This window comes from Myotis brandtii, unplaced genomic scaffold (assembly GCF_000412655.1).
Source record: "Myotis brandtii unplaced genomic scaffold, ASM41265v1 scaffold186, whole genome shotgun sequence".
Lineage (NCBI taxonomy): Eukaryota > Metazoa > Chordata > Mammalia > Chiroptera > Vespertilionidae > Myotis > Myotis brandtii.
Window position 1 is genome coordinate 3,743,404 of NW_005356905.1, and position 20,249 is coordinate 3,763,652.

Genomic DNA, 20,249 nt, shown 5'->3' on the forward strand with positions numbered 1-20,249 from the left:
CAGGACTAGGATTGTGTTATTTAATTCAGTTCTTCCCAGGCTTATTTAAACAAGAGTCATTTTATGTTACATGCAGCTAAAACAAACTGAACTAACTCAGTCTATGACAGCAGCAGAAAAAGAAAGTTATAATACAAATGGGCATTGGGCAATGAACAGGTGACATCCAAACACTGAACAATTGCAGACTATGTATAAGCTGTTATGGGGATTATAACAAAGTAATATGGTGTCCTATTTAGCATATATAGCACTTAATCTCTGAGGCCTTTTCCTATACATGAACTTTTGGGATCTACATTAACCACTTAAAGTAGACTTATTTTTACTTAGATTTTACAAATAAGAAGTGTGAAGGTGAGAGAGATTATATGACTTTCCCAGGACCCTGTGACTAGTGAGTGGTGGTGGGCATGGTCTCTAGGTTTTCGGAATTCAACTCTTAATTACTTTTCTCACTATATTATGTAACTATAGTTATCAATGCAAACAGTTTTGAAGCATTACCTAGATTTTGATACTTAAATTTAAAGTTAAATAAAAACAAAATAAAGTATAACAAGTTTACCCTAATGAGCTTTTAATAAAACAATAACAATATGAAATCTATAATGCTTTAAAATTTTGTGTTAGAAATTCCATTCTTGTTCTCACGCCTCTTTCTTAAAAACTCTGCCCTTTCCATAACCCTTCAGTGTGCAGCCGTGTGTTTCATGTAAACTCAATCCTTTGGCCTTAGTTTATAGGATCAGGGACAAATGTCTAGCTTAAGCCAGGCCTATCTGTTTCTCTCTACCAGGAATTGTGATTTCCAGCATAGACACTAAGTTCCAGGCACAGGATCTGTAAGATCAAGTAGATTCAGGAGCTGAGGTGGCAGTTTTGTGGTGGACATTAGGACAATGTACAAATGGCGGAGTCAGCAAAGAATTCTAATCTGTAAAAGTAAAGAAGGTGAGCAGAGAAAAGCAGCAATGGCAGACCATTCAACCTCTGGGAAGAGAGGAGAAAATTAAATGAAAGTAGATGCTGTGGTTACTGTTTGTCTACTTCCCAGGTCTCTTTCCATGGAAGGCTCAGCTTTACTCCCTGTTCTCAAGTTCTGCGCGAAACCCCTATATCCTTCCTCCAAACCTCCCTTCAGTTGAAATGGTTTTCTGTAATAACATGTTGCCTGCTTAAGAAAACATTTAAATATTTTTGGCAAATGGCACTAAAATGTAATATACATTCACCTAGCAATAATAAATGAAATACCTGTTTATGTCTCTTCAGGTTTTAAGTGACATTTTGATTGTATCTTCAATCTAATATACACAAATATTGATATATTTTTAATAGTTATTTATAAAATGATTCATGAAGTAATTTCCTATTATTGAGGCATTACAAAGCAAATGAGGCATAGATAGCTTTGGCAAACCATAAATATTGATTGCATGTGATCACAGGTTGGCAGGTCTCCAAACAAAGTAATCATGATCCTCTCTGTATTAATTGTCTGGGGCTGTCAAAAAAAATAGGCAAGTTTGATGACTTTAAACAATAGTAAATTTATTATCTCATAATTATTGAGGCTAGACGACCAAATCTCTCTGGAGCCCCAGCAGAGGAATTGTTCCATGTCTGTCTCTTAGCTTCTGATGTCGCTGCCAAGCTTTGGTTTTCTTGTCTTGTATACACATCACTTCAGTCTGTGCCTCTGTTATAACATGGTATTCTCTCTGTCTGTCTCAGTCTGTCTCTTCTCCTCATAAAGACATTGGTCATATTAAATTAGAGTGGACCCAACCTAATTTATTTTTTTCCACAAATACAATTTGTCACCATTAAAAGTCTGAATTTTAAACAGTTTCTTGGACTGGAGGCTCACATCCATCAGTTCATTCAACTTAGCACCTGTCTCATCCCCAGTCGCTTTTCAAAACTGCTACCTTCACTATTAATTTCCAAGAGTTTTCCTAATTCAAACTTGGGCTTCTTCAGCATTTGACTTTTCTAATACAGACATCATTGAGTGAATAAATGGATTATCAAGTATTTTCTATGTTTTTTCCAATGCTAGCGGGAATCAATTTATTGACCACTTCTTTCAAATCATTTGTCTGCACCTCTTGGGTCTTGATTTTCACCATCTTCTTCCAAATTTGGCAGAAGATGATGTTGCTGCTGAGCATAAGAGGCCTTCTGAATCTGATTGTTGTGTGTTTTAGTGAAACCAACACAGAATAGATAAAGCAAATAATCATCAGTAGTCTTGACATCAACATGTGCTTCAATCATGGTCTGCCATTTTTTCATTGGTAAGATCCATGCCATGGAAATTAGTCAGGCAGTTTTTGCTTTGGACATCCTCTGTAATTATATTAAATTTTCTTTTTTTAAAAAAAGGAGAGAGAGTTAGAAACATCAATGATGAGAGAGAATCATTGATTGGCTGCCTCCTGCATGACCCCCACTGGGGATCGAGCTTGCAACCCAGGCATGTGCCCTTGGCTGGAATCGAATCTGGGACCCTTCAGTCCGCAGGCTGATGCTCTATCCACTGAGCCAAGCCAGCTAGGGCAATATATATATTAAATTTTCTAAATGCAGCTTTATCATTCCTTGTGATAAGAACTATAAGAAGAGGTGATATGGCCTAGAAAGAGATGAAAGTGGGATATGTTAGAATAAACAGAAGACACAGTAATAAAGTCATGCTAGAATAGGAATAAATGAAAAAGACAATGTTGAAAACAGGAATGTATAGTACAGGCATGAGAAAATCAAGCAAAATGAATTTGGGGAAATGGTAGCTATGGAAGGGAAAGGAGATTTTAGTAAACATAACTGAGTCCCTGAAGGAAAGATGGGAGAGTATATTAAAGGTTACAGAAGAAAGCTTTCCTCAGACCGAGTCTTATATAAAGTTGATCCAGGTGCATGCAACACTGATTCATCCCTGGTTAATCTTTTTGGACTTTAAAGATTTCTTGGGGGTATTTGGGTCAAAAATCACATACCAGAAGGGAAAATCTCTATAATAGCACTTGATGTGAGAAGGCAGTGACACAAATTCTACAAAAGTTCTTGGCAGTAGTCATATTTAGCAATATGCACAAACACATGGGATATAGTGCTCATGAGATCTTCTTTAAAACAATTTAAACTTTGTGGTTAAACAGAAATCCTTAATATTGATTAAAATCCTTATTTTTCCCACAGATTTTGTGCTTTGGGATCTTTGAAAATAAATATATCCTACCCCTAGATGAGGTTCTTCTACTATTTTGCCTTATTTTTCTATAAAGGCTTACATGCTTTAATCCATGTTTAATCTTTTGTATACTATATGTCTGTTAAAGACTATATGCTGCAGAGAATGTTAGTTCTCCCAATAACAATACTAAGCAATCTATAATTTCCCATTGCTCTGTGTTATCATCATTACTATAATTTCAAATATATCAACTACATATCAATAAGAATTCTATATTCTGTTCCATTTGTTTCTTTATGTGACATTTCACACAACACCCATTAATTGGTCTTTGCATTATGGCTTACTATCTGATATAAAGAATGTGTCTCTATTATTATTTTTATTTTTTAAGTCAAATGAGCTCTTTATGTACTTTTTTCATGTTTTTTACAAGGAGCAATATGTGTTCCAGCCAAAATTTTGATGTTTGACAGTATTGAACTTGTAGATACACTTGGGGCAATTGCTATTTTTTTCCATGTCAAATCATATCTCTATTGAACGTTATATCTCTCTATTGCTAAAATATTTATTTATGATTTTTGTTAGAGTTCAACATTTTCTTTACATCTTTCATTTTGAAAATTAAATTTACATAAACATGTCTTCTATATTCTTCCTATCACGAAATTGTCAGAGTAAAGTTGACCCTTGAACACTGTGAATTATTTTTAATTAATATACAGTCTGCCCTCTGTATACCTAGTTTTGAGTCCACAGATCCAACCAGTTGTGGATGTGGAGGGACAATTGTATGTCTTGTATTGCACCATTTTACATATGGGATTTGAGCACCTGTGGATTTTCCTTATCCATTGGGGTCCTAGAACCAGTTTCCTGCTATACCATGGGTGTTGTGTAGTTAAGTTTTTGGGAAGTCAGAAGTTATATGTGGATATTTTTACTGCACAGGGCATGGTGCCTCTAACCCCCTTATTGTGTTTAACTCTATGTAAATATTTGGCAGAGATAATGAATAAATTTATCAACATTTATTTCTCAAACCAAATATATTTTTTCCACTAATAATATTATGTCTTAGTAAAATAATATTAATAACTATAGAAAATCTAGAAAAATACTAAAATGCGTGAAAATAAAACAAAATTTATCTATAATTCCTACAGACAGATATAAATTGTCTATTTTTACAGATTCAAACTAATAGTATATTCTTTATGCTATTCTTAAATTTGAAAATTCAAGGCACTTAAAACATAATGGCTCTAATTCCACGTTATTTTTATAAGATGGTCATCATTTTTCTTTCCTTCTAAAAAGTAACAGCTTAAGTTAGTGTGACATTCCGAAGAGAAATAGTGCAGGAATGAAATTATGTCACATATAGCCAAATTGAGCCATAATTAGTTGGTTTCTGCTGCTTTATAAGCATTCACATTCAATGCAGATGATTAGCTAGCTTACAAGAAAAAAAAAACAAAGAATGGCATGCAGTCCTGAAATGTAAAATTAAGTCAAGTCAAAACAAATAAAAATGAAAAGGTTACCATGTATCATGTCATCTTTCCTATGTTATAAATTTGTGAGAATAAAAGCTTAAAGAGCTAGTGATAGATAAATCTTTAACTAATAGCCATGGAATTGCTATTAATTATGAATTTATTTTGACAAAAAGATCAAATAGTATGGGTTTAGAAAATATGTGATATTTACAATCTGTATTATACTAGAACTCTGATACTTATTTTAACATTTGAATGGAGTTTCTAGTGGTTTAGCTTTATTTTTTGTTTGTTTTGAAAGATTGCCACCTATATATAACATGAATAATAAAATGATATATAACACAAATAATAAAACTACACATTATAACTATTTACTTTTATCTAACTTTTCATACTGTATAATCACTCTTACTATTCCCTTGGGATATGTTTCTCAATAGCTCACAAATAATAAAAAAAAATGGGTTAGAAACACTGTTTGAGGCTTAGAGGTCCTCATTCTTTTTCTTCTTTTCTATTTTTGAATCATGACTGACAGCTGCTATCAGAGATAAGCTGTCATTCATGGTGTATAAAATTTAGAATAATTTTAAGTAAATATTTAGGCATTTTGATGTTTACCAAAACAAAACAGTCATCCCTGACCAAAAATCATTGAAGACTGGAGACCTACCTTTTAAAAAGGAAACAAAAAGTAAGTATTTAGAAGAAACATCTAAAGATAAGTTTATAGACTGGACAAAAGAAAATACTTTTAAGAAATAAATTCTACAGAAAGAAAAAGCACAAGGCATAAAGGAAAACAACTAATTTGCTTACAATTAATATAATGCTTTTACATTTACTTTTATTTATGAAACACAAGATAGATCCTACCTGGTATAAACAAAAAGGCAAGCCACAGAAAGGAAAAGATTTTTTCCAAAGCACACAAACAATGTGGTTTTGCTGTCCAGTATTTACAAAAATTCCTATATGTCAGTTAAGGACAAAAAGAAAAATAAGTAAATAGCAGTAAATTGCTAAGCAGTGAATCAGGAAGGGCATGTAAAGGAAAACCAAATGGCCAATAAACATATTTTGCTCCAACTCATCACTAATCTTACTAGATTAAAATAAAAAAAGACATTCCAATATCGGGCACTGATTTAAAAACAGGAATTCTTATTTGTTGATGAAGAGGTCGGATAACATTGTAGTCAAGAGCCTGGGCCGTGGCATCAGTCTCTAGTGTTTCAAACCTGTTACAACCTTATAGTTTTGTGCCTGGAGCAAGCTGCTTTATCTAACTGGCAAGCAACTCTCAGTGGGTATGCTGCATATCTGCAGATCTTGTGAGGGAAGCACTTGGCTTAGAACTATCTTTTCAAGGATTCTTGTAGAGTAAATAGCCTTTGAAGATACGGTGTCTTCCTCTGGAGCAAGGGGCAGGCATGCTTACAGAATATTAGTAAAGGTTTCCTCAGCTCACTGTTCCTCTTGTAGAATACAGTCTACTGCATATGCAGGTATTATCTGACTCTCCTTGTGAAGCCCTGTGGGAACTGGATTTAGGGAACCAGGGCAGTAAATGTTAATATGCTGGGTACTACTATTACAATGAGCAATAAACTGTCTTACCCAGGAGTCTCCTGTCTTCTATGTGTATCTGTGAATCTTTGGCAGGCTAACTTGTTAGCTTTTAAGTAAGGTGAAATCTCAGACCTTCATAGTTCTTTGCAAAAGTCTCTTTGCCTAATTTATTTTTCTCATCTGTAATGGAGTGTGTGTGTGTGTGTGTGTGTGTGTGTGTGTGTGTGTGTGTGGTATTTTCTATTCATGGGACATTACTTTTTGAATCTAAATTGAAAATGCGAAGTGTTTTGAACAGTATTGGGTATAGAGAAAGTGCTATTCATAGGACATTACTTTTTTTAATCTAAATTGAAAATGTGAAGTGTTTTGAACAGTATTGGGTATAGAGAAAGTGCTCAATCTGTTTCTGTGTATAGAAAGTTCAAAACAATACAAAGCATTACTATATATTTTTATAGCTGTATGCATATGTAATAATAGGTTTTTTAAAATATGCCATAATGGACTCCAAATAAATTGTAGTCATTAATTCTGGGAAGGCAAGAGGGGGTTAAAATTTTACATAAGGTTCCTCGATTCTGTCTATTATGTTTTAGTGTTTTAAAAATTATCTTTAAAGCAAATTGAAAAATAAATATGTTAAGATTTTAAAAGGCTAGATGTCCTATGCATAGTTTTTCATTTTATTGCCTGTATTTAAAAAATACTTTATAGCCTTAGCTGGTTTGGCTTAGTGGATATAGAGTGTCGGCCTGCGGATTGAAGGGTCCCAGGTTCAATTCTAGTCTAGGGCACATGCCCATGTTGTGGGCTCGATCCCCAGTAGAGGGCATGCAAGAGGCAGCCAATCAATGATTCCCTCTCATTATTGAGCTTTCTGTCTCTCTCTCCCTCTCCTTTCCTCTCTGAATTCAATAAAAATATTTTTTAAACATGATGCTGTGTGAGGTCTCAAGGTTAGGTCACAGGGACCATGCAGCTTCTACCCCATTTTCTGGAATACTCATCCTTGGAACCCTGAGCCACCATGGAGACCGTCAAACCAATCAGGATCTTGCTGCGATGAAGCCACATGTTGGCATGTCGGGTGACCCCAGCCAGACAGGTGAGAGAAGAAGCCTATCTTATTCCTGCCCTCGGCCATTTAGTCATTCTTCCCACCTCCCACTCCTGTCCCATCTGAGGCCCTGACATTGTGTAGCAGTGGCAAGCCATCCACACTATGCCCTCTTTCTATTCCTGTGAACGTAATATAATGGTTTTTGTTACTCACTAAGTTTGGGGATATTTGTATGTGGCAATAGATAGAAGCAAGCTCCTCTTTAAAATACCTGGTTTGATGGGTACAATGGTGGTAAAGCTAAGGTGAGTACATGCATGATTTAAACATATTCAGCATTTGTTCAGAGAACAAGAGGAATCCTGCATACAATAATTAGCACAATGGATGAATAAGAATGAAAGAAAATAATCGAAGAAGCAGAAAACATATTCATAGTTGTATTGAACATGTTAATGTAGTTTGTCATGCAATAACTGTCAGAAACAAAGGAGGATGTTTTGAGATCAAATTTTTTTCAAACCAAGATGATCATAACTGAAATGCTTCAGCATTTAATTGGTATAGGCAAGAACACAAATAGGCCAATTTATTTCATAGACCAGGGTTGAATCAGGTTTTATTTCAGAGTTCTTGAGATTTTAGAATTCTTCAGTGCTTGAAATGATATATACAGGTGTCCCCAAAAAATGTCTACACACACTTTGATTAATTTTAAAGGCAATGTTTATTAAAATACATTTCATTTTCAAAATCGAGCTATCAGCTATTAAAGTGTGCATACGTTTTTTGTTGATTGTTTTGCTTTTGATAGGTGGTTGGTAACAGGTGTTCTATGAGTTTTCCAGTTTGAAATGTATCCTGAATCAAACTTGACCAAAGAGATTTATATATCTTATCATTTTATATTGAATGCCTTCTGAATTGCTTTCACTGAATAGCTCTATTTTCTCAGTTTCAGCCAGCAAAGCTTTAAGATAGAGTTATTTTATGTTTTATATCATAGTTGCATTCCAGGTGTTGTTGAGGACACTGGATAATATGTAATGAATACCCACAAGAGAAATCTCGTCCATACTTTATTACCAGCAAAGATGCATTTCTTCTGAAAAAATGAACTCATGGTGTCATTGAGGTTACTCTTCACCGTTTGCTTTCACCACTGAGAATGCAGAACCAAATTTTCACCCCAGATGAAAATGTGTACAGGAGTGTTTGTTCCTTTATAATTTTTGTTTACTATTCTATTTCTATTTTTACTTTGTTCTAAATGCTTTGATTTTTTATCCTGTTATCAAACTTAATATTAGCAATGCCTCAAATTCTCTTTTGCAATGATTTTCAGAAGGAAGAGTGAAGAAAGAAAGGAAACCTAAAGAACATTAAGCCTAGTTTTGCTTACTACTCTTCATAAAAATATGGACAAGGTACACAATGTTAAGAGAAAAATCACATAAATAATTTAAGGAATTAAGGAAAATAAATACAAAGGACAAGAGAAATCAGGGAACTGTAAGAGAAAAATAATAGACAACTTACTTTCTCCATTTAAACACACAGAAGTTTTTGCAAAGTCTTCTAATCTTTTATATGCTATGTCTGTGACCTTGGGCACTTAAATAAGAGGAAATCATGAATGATGGGTCATTGATGGTAATGAATAGAATTAGAATGTAGGTGAAGATTTTGTGCCAAGAGCAAAAGGTCTCAAGAAATGTAGAATTTTTGACCTGGCTGCTAACACAAGGTAATATATAGCTGGCCAGTATGAATAAAAAATGAGGAGATTTTTCATGAGATTGAAAAGGATGAATGACATTGTGAGAAGAATTCTGATTTGTCTGCTCTTATTTCCTGACCCTTTCATGTGCTTAGTGAGACACTGGGAATTTGAGGTTGGAGTAATGAGCATTAGAAAATGCTATAATGGATGCTAGGTCCTCAGGGAGAATCAAGGTTCTTGGTAGGGAAAAGAGAGTGAGAATCTATATATATAAAAGCCTAAGTGACCGTTACGACTGGTAGAACAAATGACCAGTAGACCAGTCCTATGACGCACACTGACCACCGGGGGACAGACGCTCAGTGTCCTCCCACAGACAACCTCCCATAGTACCTCCCCTCAGCCGGCCAGCCCTGATTGGCCCTGATAGGGACTGGGCGAGACAGCCCCAATCGGCCCCGATTGCCAGCCAGACCAAGGGACCCCACCTGTGCACGAATTCGTACACTGGGCCTCTAGTATTGTATAAAAAAGAAAGGAAGAAAGATTTGAGGAAATATGCTGACCATAAAAAGCTGCATAGAAACATTCTGAAGGAATATTAGTGGTAGGGTAGGGATAGACAATATCACAAGAGAAAAGAAAAGGTATGTTGTATAAGAGCAGAAGCAAGTTATGCGATAGAAGTGGCTAAAATTTCGACAAGTGACCAAGGAGGTGAGTTGTCCTGGATGTGAATAGAATTAAGTGGCCCATGAGGTTTGGAATAAAACTTTATATAAATATATTTTTGGTGCTAGGACTGCTGTCAGAGAGAGGATGGTTAGCCTGTAGCTTGTCCCCTACCTGATGGCTCATATAAGACTAACACCAACTCTGGGAACACTGCTTTTATCAGCCTCTCTCTAGTACATTGGTGATCAGTGGCCTTGAATAGGTCTTATTGCTGGAGGAAGCTTAATAACTTGGTTAAGAACGATACACCATTTAATTCTTGTAGGAAGAATGAGATGATTTCATTGGAATTAGCCAACACTACTTAGTGATTATTATACACAAAAAACTGGGTTGTGTTCTTAGATTGATACCTAAGGCAACAATTTTAAAAAATTGCTAAAAATCCTAAAGTTAGAATTATTTACAAGTAAGAGTCAGTAAGATCTGAAAGGTAGTAAAGACCTTCATAATATAATAAATACTGGGACTAATAATAAAATGCGATAACTACGTCTGTCTTTAAAAGGGCTGTTTCAGTGACTCCACAGTATGTTTTTACTCCTTGACTTTTTACAGAGTTTGATCTGCAATAAGAGAACTATGGACTGGGTGGCTTAAAGGATAGGAATTTATTTCTCACAGTTCTGAGGCTGGAGGTCTCCAGATATCCATACATAGAGGGTGCCAGCATGGTCAGCTTCTGGTGAAAGCCCTTGTCCTGGTTTGCAGATGAAGGCCTTGCTGTATCCGCCTATGGGTGTGTGAGAAAGAGATCCATAGTCTCTCTCCTGACTCTTCTTAAAGGGCACTGATCCCACATGGGGGCTCCACCCTCATGACCTATTTACCTTCCAAAGGCCCCACCTCCAGACACCAACACATTGGGGAATGGGACTTCAACGTACAGATTTGGGGGTAAACATTCAGTCCAAAGCACTGAGTGCCTAATCATTTTGATGCTAAACTTTTAAACTTCATTGTAATTGAGCTTTACTGTAATATAACCTTCATCAAAGCTTTGTTGTTCGTATTTATTATAATAATATATAACATATGTTGTATAGTATACTTATATATTTTTATAATATAATAAAACAGAATATAAAAATAAAATGAATGTGATGTAAATAAAATAAATAATTAAATAATATGTATATAGTTATACAGTGGGGCCTTGACTTACGAGTGTCCCGACTAACGAGTTTTTCAAGATACGAGCCATCTCTCAGCCAATTTTTTGCTTTGAGTTGCGAGCTAAAATTCGGGTTACGAGCCAGCTTCGGATACCCCACCGCTAGTTGGCGCAGCGAACATCACAGTGAACGCCACAACATCAGCCCAGCATCACGTGTCTCACTCGTTCACTGTTGATTTGACATACGAGTAATTTGAGTTACGAGCTCCGTCACGGAACGAATTAAACTCGTAAGTCAAGGCCCCACTGTATAAAGTTAGAGGGTATCTGTGTCTAGAAATGTTTTATACTAATATATGGATACTAGAAGCCCGGTGCACAAAATTCATGCCTGGGGGGTTGTCCCTCAGCCCGGCCTGCACCCTCTCCAATCTGGACCCCTTGGAGGATGTTCTACTGCCAGATCCCTGTAGGATCAGGCCTAAACCGGCAGTCAGACATCCCTCTCACAATCCTGGACTGCTGGCTCCTAACCTCTCGCCTTCCTGCCTGCCTGAATGTCCCTAACCGCTTCTACCTGCCAGCCTGAATGCCCCCTAACCACTCCCCTACTAGCCTGATTGATGCCTAACTGCTCCCCTGCCAGCCCGATCTCCCCCAACTGCCCTCACCTGCCAGCCTGGTCGCACCCAACTGCCCTCCCCTGCTGGCCTGATGCCCCCAAACTGCCCTCCCCTGCCTGCCTGGTCACCCCCAACTGCCCTCTCCTGCTGGCCTGGTTCCCCCCAACTGCCCTCCCCTGCTGGCCTGGTTGCCCCACACAGCCTGCTGTTCAATCGTTTGGTCATCCCTCACTAACCCCCCTGCTTGCCTTGTATCCCCAAGCAGCCTGCTATTTGGTCATTACTGTTACTGTGATGGTGTCCTGGAAAATTTGCATATTCCTCTATTATTAATATAGATGCTTAGAATATTTGTCAAGTGGAAGCATTGGCAAATGTGGTAAAAATGACATAGGGTAAATCCGGCTAGTGTAGTTCAGTAGTTGAGTATCGACCCATGAACCAGGAGGATCCATGGGATGGATTCCTGGTCAAGGCCCACCCCTGGGCATGTGCAGGAGGCAGCTGATCGATGATCCTCTCTCATCATTGATGTTTCTCTTTCTCTTTCCCTCTCCCTTCCTCTCTCTAAAAATAAAATGACATAGAATAAGCCTGTAAGAATCACACAGGTAAGGGTTTCTGAAGGGAGGCATACAGGGGTGATGGAGAGAACAGATGGGAGAGGTCCCCATCCCACACACATACATAGAACACATTACGCTCCCTCTCCTCCTTGCCAAATTTGCAAACACCTGGACAACAGAATATTGGCAACTGCAGAAGAGCAAATAACAAAATAGAATTTGGTGTTAGCTCCTAACTCTGAGCACATCTGTTCTAAATCAGTTTCTCAAAGATACATTTCATTAAAATCATAGCCTTGCCAGCCTTTGTCATTTAGTTGCTAACTCGCTGTCACTCTTCCACAGTCGGCTCCTTGGCAGGATTTTGACAAGATCCAGAAGGTCAGTGAAGCTCTTTGCTCCTCTTTTCCATTAATGGTTTATTAACTAGGCAAGGCTAAATATATTCTTTTCAATTATGTGTCGCTAGCCAAACTGGCTCTGCAGAATGATACATTTCCTTCTAAAGCCTTGTTAAACTATCAATTATTTTCTCTTCCAGTCTCAAAAGAATATGCCTGCTGATCTCCTGACTTACCTTTTTAAACATGTTTTTGGTTTTATTAACCACACTGGACTGGACAAAAGTTGTTGTGTGTTTTTTTTCCTGATAAAATCAATATTATTTCCAGAGTTCAATTTGTTTGAAAATCTTTTCATTTTTCCTTCTAGGTTTTTAAAAATCTTTTCTCCCAGAGCCTAATTTAGAATCTCTCTCCTATTGTTAATTATACTCAGCTGAAGTCATTAAAATATCTCTCAGTTAACTCCCAAGTAACTGAATGGCTTTAGAGGTAAACTGCTTCTTAAGCATAACCAGCGTGTTCATGGCTCGGTTTTCTCATTCTGCCTGTTGTACGGTATTTGTGTCACGGTAGAGCCAACGCAGTTTATTCCCCTGCAGACTAGTTCTAGGAGGACCTGCTCTTTTCATTGCCTCAGTCAGGGGGTCTTCCCTACTTAAAAAAGCAGGGCCACTTGCCATCAACATATACTTTCAAAAAAGAGATTTTTAAAATATTGAACCTGGGCTGTATACAGTGGCCTTTATAATTATGAGTCTTTGAAGGCATATGCTGGAGTGGGTTTATGTGTACATTTCTAGGGAGAGTATAGCTTTTAATAACATTTTCAATAAATCTACAGTCATACCAAAATTAAATACTCTAAAGGGATGCACGATTTTTCTGTTTCTCTGTTTAAGAGATGGCATATGGTAACATGCATACAAAATGTACAAACTTTTCAGCAACATCGCCAATGAAATTCATAGCTAATTTAGATTTTCATGTGTGGCCACCAAGCTTTCATTTCTTAGTTTAGTTAAAAATGGTTAACAACTTCCAGCCTTTACTTGCCATCCAGCACATTGGTTGGGAGTTCATGCTGATGTGTACAGCAGCTACATTCACAGGCACATGTGTTGCTTAAGATTTAGCCTGACACTACTGTTAGCCTGCCACATGCAGTCATATACTATTGCATATATATATTTTACAATCCAAAAATTTATGGTAAAGAAATTATCATATTTAGGTGTGTTCTGGGCAGAGCTGGGAAAAAGGGTGAGAAAATGGGGTCATCTATAATAGTATCAACAATAAAAGTTAAGTAAAAAATTATCTTATTCATGGTAGCATCAACTTTTGTTTTGTTTTTTATTCCTGGTGTATACATTCCCTGCAGATATGATTTCTCTTTGTTTAGTTTTTTCTTTTCTTTCAAAGGATCTAATTTCATTCAAAGTGTTCACAAAACAAATAAGGTCATATTTAGTTAATTTATTACTAAAAGACATGAACAGACTTGGGTCAGAGAAAAAATTAAACAAATGCAAAAAACCTATACCTTTTTTTTTTTATTCCTGGTGTATACATTCCCTGCAGATATGATTTCTCTTTGTTTAGTTTTTTCTTTTCTTTCAAAGGATCTAATTTCATTCAAAGTGTTCACAAAACAAATAAGGTCATATTTAGTTAATTTATTACTAAAAGACATGAACAGACTTGGGTCAGAGAAAAAATTAAACAAATGCAAAAAACCTATAAAACACAAATTAACTCAGAGTGCTTGATAATGTTCCGCATTTGGACAAGTCGTATTGGTCCCAATGAAGCTGCTAGGGAAGCTGCTTTAGTCTATTTAGGGAAAGCGGTGCCTCTACCACTCTGACAAGTGGCATTCACATGAGAACAAACTGTCCTGCCAGATTTAAAACATCGAACACTCTTTGCTTAGTGAATACAACTCATTTGTTACTGACAGAAATTGTTCCTAAATGTTCTAGCTTTCTTAATTGTCCACCAAAAAACTGTAATTTTCTTTCATACTATCTTACACATTAAATTTCAGGGTAGCTAATTGTTGAGATTTAATTGTGTCTCTCCTCTCTGCTTGATAAGTGGGGGGTCCAAAAAGAACATCAAGGAAAATGTATCCTTGATTAGTAGTCAATGGTCAATGAAAATTACCCTACTGATGGACTAAACACATGTTGAGAAAGCAGAAACTGGGTCACAAAATGTTGCCCACAAGAGAAAGAAAGGAAGGGAAAGAAAGAAAAGCCAGTCTCAATAAACTTATATAGAAATGAAATCAAAACGTTCAACTTTATTTTTCATTACAGATGGCAGTGTGTGGATTTGGGAGGCAAAGGTGTGCCATAATATATTTGTCTCTTGAACTTCTAAGGCACTTAATAGAGTTTATCCAAATGGAGACATTTCTGTTTAGAGTGAAACATTTTTATTTATTTAACCAGATGTTTTTACTTTTAAATTTGTTTGAGATGGGTTACTGTAATTTGTAATAAGATAAACAGTAGTTCCCACTTGTCCCTGGTTTTGCTTTTCATAATTTTGGTTACCCGTGGTCAACTGTGGTCCAAAAATATTAAATAGAAAATTCCAGAAAAAATGTTTTAAATTGTATGCTTTTCTGAGTAGCATCATGAAATCTTGCACAACCATGCTCTGTCCCACCTGGGATGTGAATCATCCATTTGTCCAGTGTACCCACACTGTATAATCTCCCCACCCATAGTCACTTAGTAGCCATCTTGGTTATCAGATCCAATGTTGTACTATTGCAGTTCTTGTGTTCAAGTAACCTTTATTTTACTTAATAGCCCTAAATATCAAGAGTAGTGATGCTGGCAATCCAGATATGACAAAAAGAAACCATAAAGTACTTCCTTTAAGTGAAAAGGTAAGTACAGTATAATAAGAAATTTTGAGAGAGAAACCACATTTCTCTAACTTTTATTAGAGTATGTTTGTTATCATTGTGCTATTTTACTTTTAAAATTATATTAGAATTTAATTTTATTATTGGGTTTGTTCTATTTTATAAATAGAGTAGTTTATTATTCTGTTGTTGCACTTTGTGTTTGAAGTGTGTGCAGGGTGGGGGAGCAGTTTTATTACCCTGTGGAATCTGACATTATCTTCAGGTAGATGGTGTCAGAATTGAGTTGAACTGTAGGACACCCAGCTGGTATCTGATAATTGCTTGGTGCTATTGTGAAATGAATGACAAGACTAAAACAATTTAGTAAGATGGGGGAGTATAAGTTCCTCACAGCAGTGGAACATTCTTCCTGAGGGAATTTGGGCAAGAGTGAGTGTTATAGAGTACTGGCGTCAGCAATGTGGAGACAGACAAGATTGGCTGGGGTTGCATATCTGACCAAGGAAAAGGAAATGAATATAGAATCAAGAGTTGGCTTGACAGATTTTCATTTAAGTCTTTCCACCAATGCCAGTATTGGATCCTCTCCAGGAATAAGAACCTCGAGCAACCTCAAACTACATTTCCCATGAGGACAACTACTGGGGGCTTGCTTCTCTGGAGACCAGTAACCAATAGGAGACACCATATTAGGGGAACCTGATTTGAGATCAATTCTTGGAGAACACAAAGAAGTGTGGTGGTGTGTTCCAGATTATTTTGGACTCGGAAACAAGATGGTGACGGAATAGGCGGACCTGTCCCAAGGCTTGTCCCGGAGCAAATAGAATGAGCAGCTGAAACGAATAACATTTACCCCGAATTGGCGAAGGAGACTCAGCTGGAGAAGCAGCTGTGTGAGCGGCCCGCTCCCCCATCCGAGGAGCAGCAACCACGCAAGCAGCCCGACCCGTCTGAGGAGCAGCATCTGCACGAGCAGTCTGCCCACGTCTGACGAGTGGCAGACCCGCACAGTCCACCCCCATCCAAGGAGCAGCAGTTACGCACAGCCCTCACCCTGCACCAGTCTGAGGAGCAGCAGCTGCGCAAGCAACCTGCCTTCGTCCAAGCAGCAGCAGCTGCACAAGCAGCCTGCCCCAATCCGAGGAGCAGCAGCTGCGTGAGCAGCCCATCCCCATCTAAGGAGCAGCAGTTCTGCGAGTAGCCCATCCCCACTTGAGGAGCAGCAGCAGCCCACTCCGGTCAGAGGAGCAGCAGCCACATGAGCAGACAGCCCTGCGCAGCCCGCACCGGTCCAAGGAGCGGAGCCACACACAGCCTGCACCTGTCCGATGAGCAGCAGCCGGGTGAGTGGCCCGTCCCCATCCGAGGAGGAGCAGCCATGCGTGCAGCTCACTCCTGTCCAAGGAGCAGCAGCCACGCAAGTAGCCCATCTCCCATCCAAAGAGCAGCAGCTGTGCGAGCAGTCCACCCCCGTCCGAGGAGCAGCCTTGCAATCAACCTGCCCCTGTCCAAGGAGCAGTAGCCTCACAAGCAGCCAGCCCCATCAAAGGAACAACAGCAGCGTACAGCCAGCCCCCATCCAAGGAACAGCAGCCACGTGAGCAGTCCACCCCCATCCAAGGAACAGCAGCCTCGTGATCAGCACACCCTCTGTCTGAGGAACAGCAGCTGTGCGAGAAGCCTCCCCCCACCAGCCAGAGGAGCCACCATGGCTGCAAACAACACCCACCAGAGGAGCTGCTGCCAACTGAGGAGCATCTAGATATTGCGGTACGATCAAACATGGGTAGACAAAGAAACCCCCAAAGGAAAGAAAAGGAGAAATTGTCGCCAGAAAAGCTAAGTGAAACAGAGGCATGCAATATGTCAGAAAAAGAATTCAGAATAAGGGTCCTTAGAGTGCATAAACTGGATGGAGGAGGAAATCAACAACTTATGCAAGAATCAAGAAGAAATGGATGAAAAAATCAACATCGGGAGATAAGCAGAATGAAGAAACGACACAACACCCAGAGGAAAGACAATGAGGAATCACCAAGAAAGGAAATTAATGAAGTTGAAGCGTGCAACATGACAGAAAAAGAATTCAGAATAATGGTTGTACAATTCATTCACCGGATGGATGAGAAAATCAACAACCTATGCAAGAATCAGGAAGAAATGAAAAGTGATATAGCTACAATCAAAAACACCATGGAAAGTTTCAACAGCAGGCTGAAAGAAGCAGAGGACCGAATTAGTGAGTTAGAAGATAAGGCAGAGAAACAAGCTCAATCTGAACAGCAACTGGAGAAAAAAATTAAAAAACAGGAGGAGAGCCTAAGGGAGCTTCGGGACAACATGAAACGAAGTAACATACGCATAATAGGGCTGCAAGAGGGACAAGAAGAGCAGCAAGGATTAGAAAATCTATTTGAAGAAATAATGACAGAAAACTTCCCAGATATGGGGAAGAAAAAAGTTACACAAGTACAGAGAGTCCCAGGCAAGATGAACCCCAAAAGACCCACACCAAGACACGTCATAATAACGATGGCAAATGTACAAGACAAAGAGAGAATCTTAAAGGCTGCAAGAGAGAAACAGAGAGTTACCTACAAAGGATCCCCCATCAGATTATCAAACGATTTCTCAACAGAAACACATCAGGCCAGGAAAGAATGGACAGAAATTTACAAAGTGATGCAAAGCAAAGGACTGAATCCAAGAATACTCTATCCAGCAAGGCTATCATTCAAAATTGAAGGGGAAATAAGAAGCTTCACAGACAAAAAAAGGCTAAGGGAGTTCATCACCACCAAGCCAGCAATGCAAGAAATGCTAAAGGGACTGGTGTAAAAAGAAGAAATAAAAAGCCCAGAAAGAAAACAGCCACACAAAAAAAGAAATGGCTACAAACAAGTACCTTTCAATAATAACTTTAAACGTAAATGGACTAAATGGTCCAATCAAAAGACATCGAGTGGCTGAATGGATAAAAAAACATGACCCATACATTTGCTGTCTACAAGAGACCCACCTCATTAAAAGGGACTCACACAGACTGAAAGTGAAGGGATGGAAAAATATCTTTCAGGCAAATGGAAATGAAAAAAAAGCTGGGGTAGCAATACTTATATCCGACAAAATAGACCTCAAAGTGAAGGCCATAACAAGAGATAAGGAAGGCCACTTCATAATACTAAAGGGATCGATACAACAAGAGGATATAACCCTGATAAACATATATGCACCCAATGCAGGAGCACCCAAATACATAAAAAACACTCCTCGAAGATATCAAGGGAGAGATCAACAACAATACAATCATAGTAGGGGACTTTAATATACCACTGACATCACTGGATAAATCCTCTAGACAAAAAATCAGCAAAGAAACAGCAATCCTAAATGACTCACAAGAGTTGGCTTGACATAGGGGCTTGGCTGATTTGATATCCTGTTTCTACTCAAGCAGAGCATTTATAAGCAAGTGAATGCTTGGTTTGCTGAGGTGGCACCCTGGGAATGAATATCTTCATCTTGAGCCTAGAAATTATTTTCAACAGTATGTTTTAAAAAATAAAAAGATGCATCAGATTTAGTATCAAAATTCTAAGAGTTAATTGATAAAATAAATTTATTCAGCAATTGCATTCTATATACAGGAGTACTTACATAAGACTACACTGCTTAAGTTTAATTTTGGCCATTGGGGCTTTGCTATTGTTATTCTAACAAGACTTTCTAAACTTTGAGTTTTCACTGCTTTAACTCTTAACCCATTGTCATCATCTCTTCTGGTTGCCTATGGTTTTGTAAGAGGGCTCTCATACTTCGCCCTGTGTTTCTAATCCCTTCTTTGAGATTTGTCAGAATGTGGGGTAGGGGTGGAAGAGCAGTGTGAAACTATCCCCGTTGATAATGATGCTCCTTCCTAGCCACACCTGTCTTGCCTGTGGAATCATTGCAACTTCCTCAACATCCAATGTCCTATTATTGGATGATAGTACAAATACTTTATTATCCCTGCTGAAAATCCATAGACACAGACCTTCTTCTCTGAGTTCTTGCTCTTTTGTATCTTCTCTGTCTTGGAATCCATAATGAGAGCACCCCCTTTTAGCATAAGCTGTTGTGATACCTCACCCTGACTTCTCTGCTGCTGCAGCCACTCTGGCTTTTGTGCTCTAGGTCTGCAAGAAGCTCTTTCTATTTCATGCTGCTGCTCTGTTAAAGAGCTCTTTCTGCAATATATCTTTGTTGTAGTTGGCCTCTGTTAGGGACACATCCTCTGCTAATTACTTAATTAATGAGTACATATGCCAGGAGGTGTAACAAGGGGTGCTGAGAATAAAATAATGGGCATGACAGACATATCCGCAGCCCTTGTGAAGTTTCAGTCCTGCAGAACTGATAATATTCTGAGGAGATTTGATTTTTATCTGGAGATATCTTTGTTTATTTAGGACTAAATTTCATTCTTCTGGGGACATCATCAATTATTGGTCTTTTTCTTATGCAGAAAAAATTTAAAGTACATTTTTTGTGCTTTCCATGACTTTGTACCAAGTAAATACTATATATTCTTTGACTTCAAAATGTCTTCAATCTAATTAGAGCACTGGTGGCATATTACCATGGTCGAGTTTAATATGTGGGAACAGCACTCTGCCTTGTATGTTCATCCGCATGACTTCTTATCCATTCAGTTCTCATGCTGCCATTCCCATGCAGGTCCGCAGTTTGGGCATGCCGATGGGGGCAATCAATTGTGAGATAATAAAGTGGTTAACCAATAATCAATATCCTTGATCAAGTATTTATTCTCACTCTTAACTTTCATCACCATTTATAGACTGCAGGTTTTACCTAATAAACATTACTAAAATCCATCACATTCCCATCCATTCTTACCTTTTTTCCAAGT

At 38.1% G+C, this 20,249-nt stretch overlaps 1 pseudogene; it reads right to left on the reverse strand.

Annotated features, from left to right (window-relative positions):
• Positions 1–1,844: 1,844 nt before the first annotated feature.
• LOC102253782 lies at positions 1,845–7,359 on the reverse strand (annotated as a pseudogene).
• Between the last annotated feature and the right edge of the window lie 12,890 nt (positions 7,360–20,249).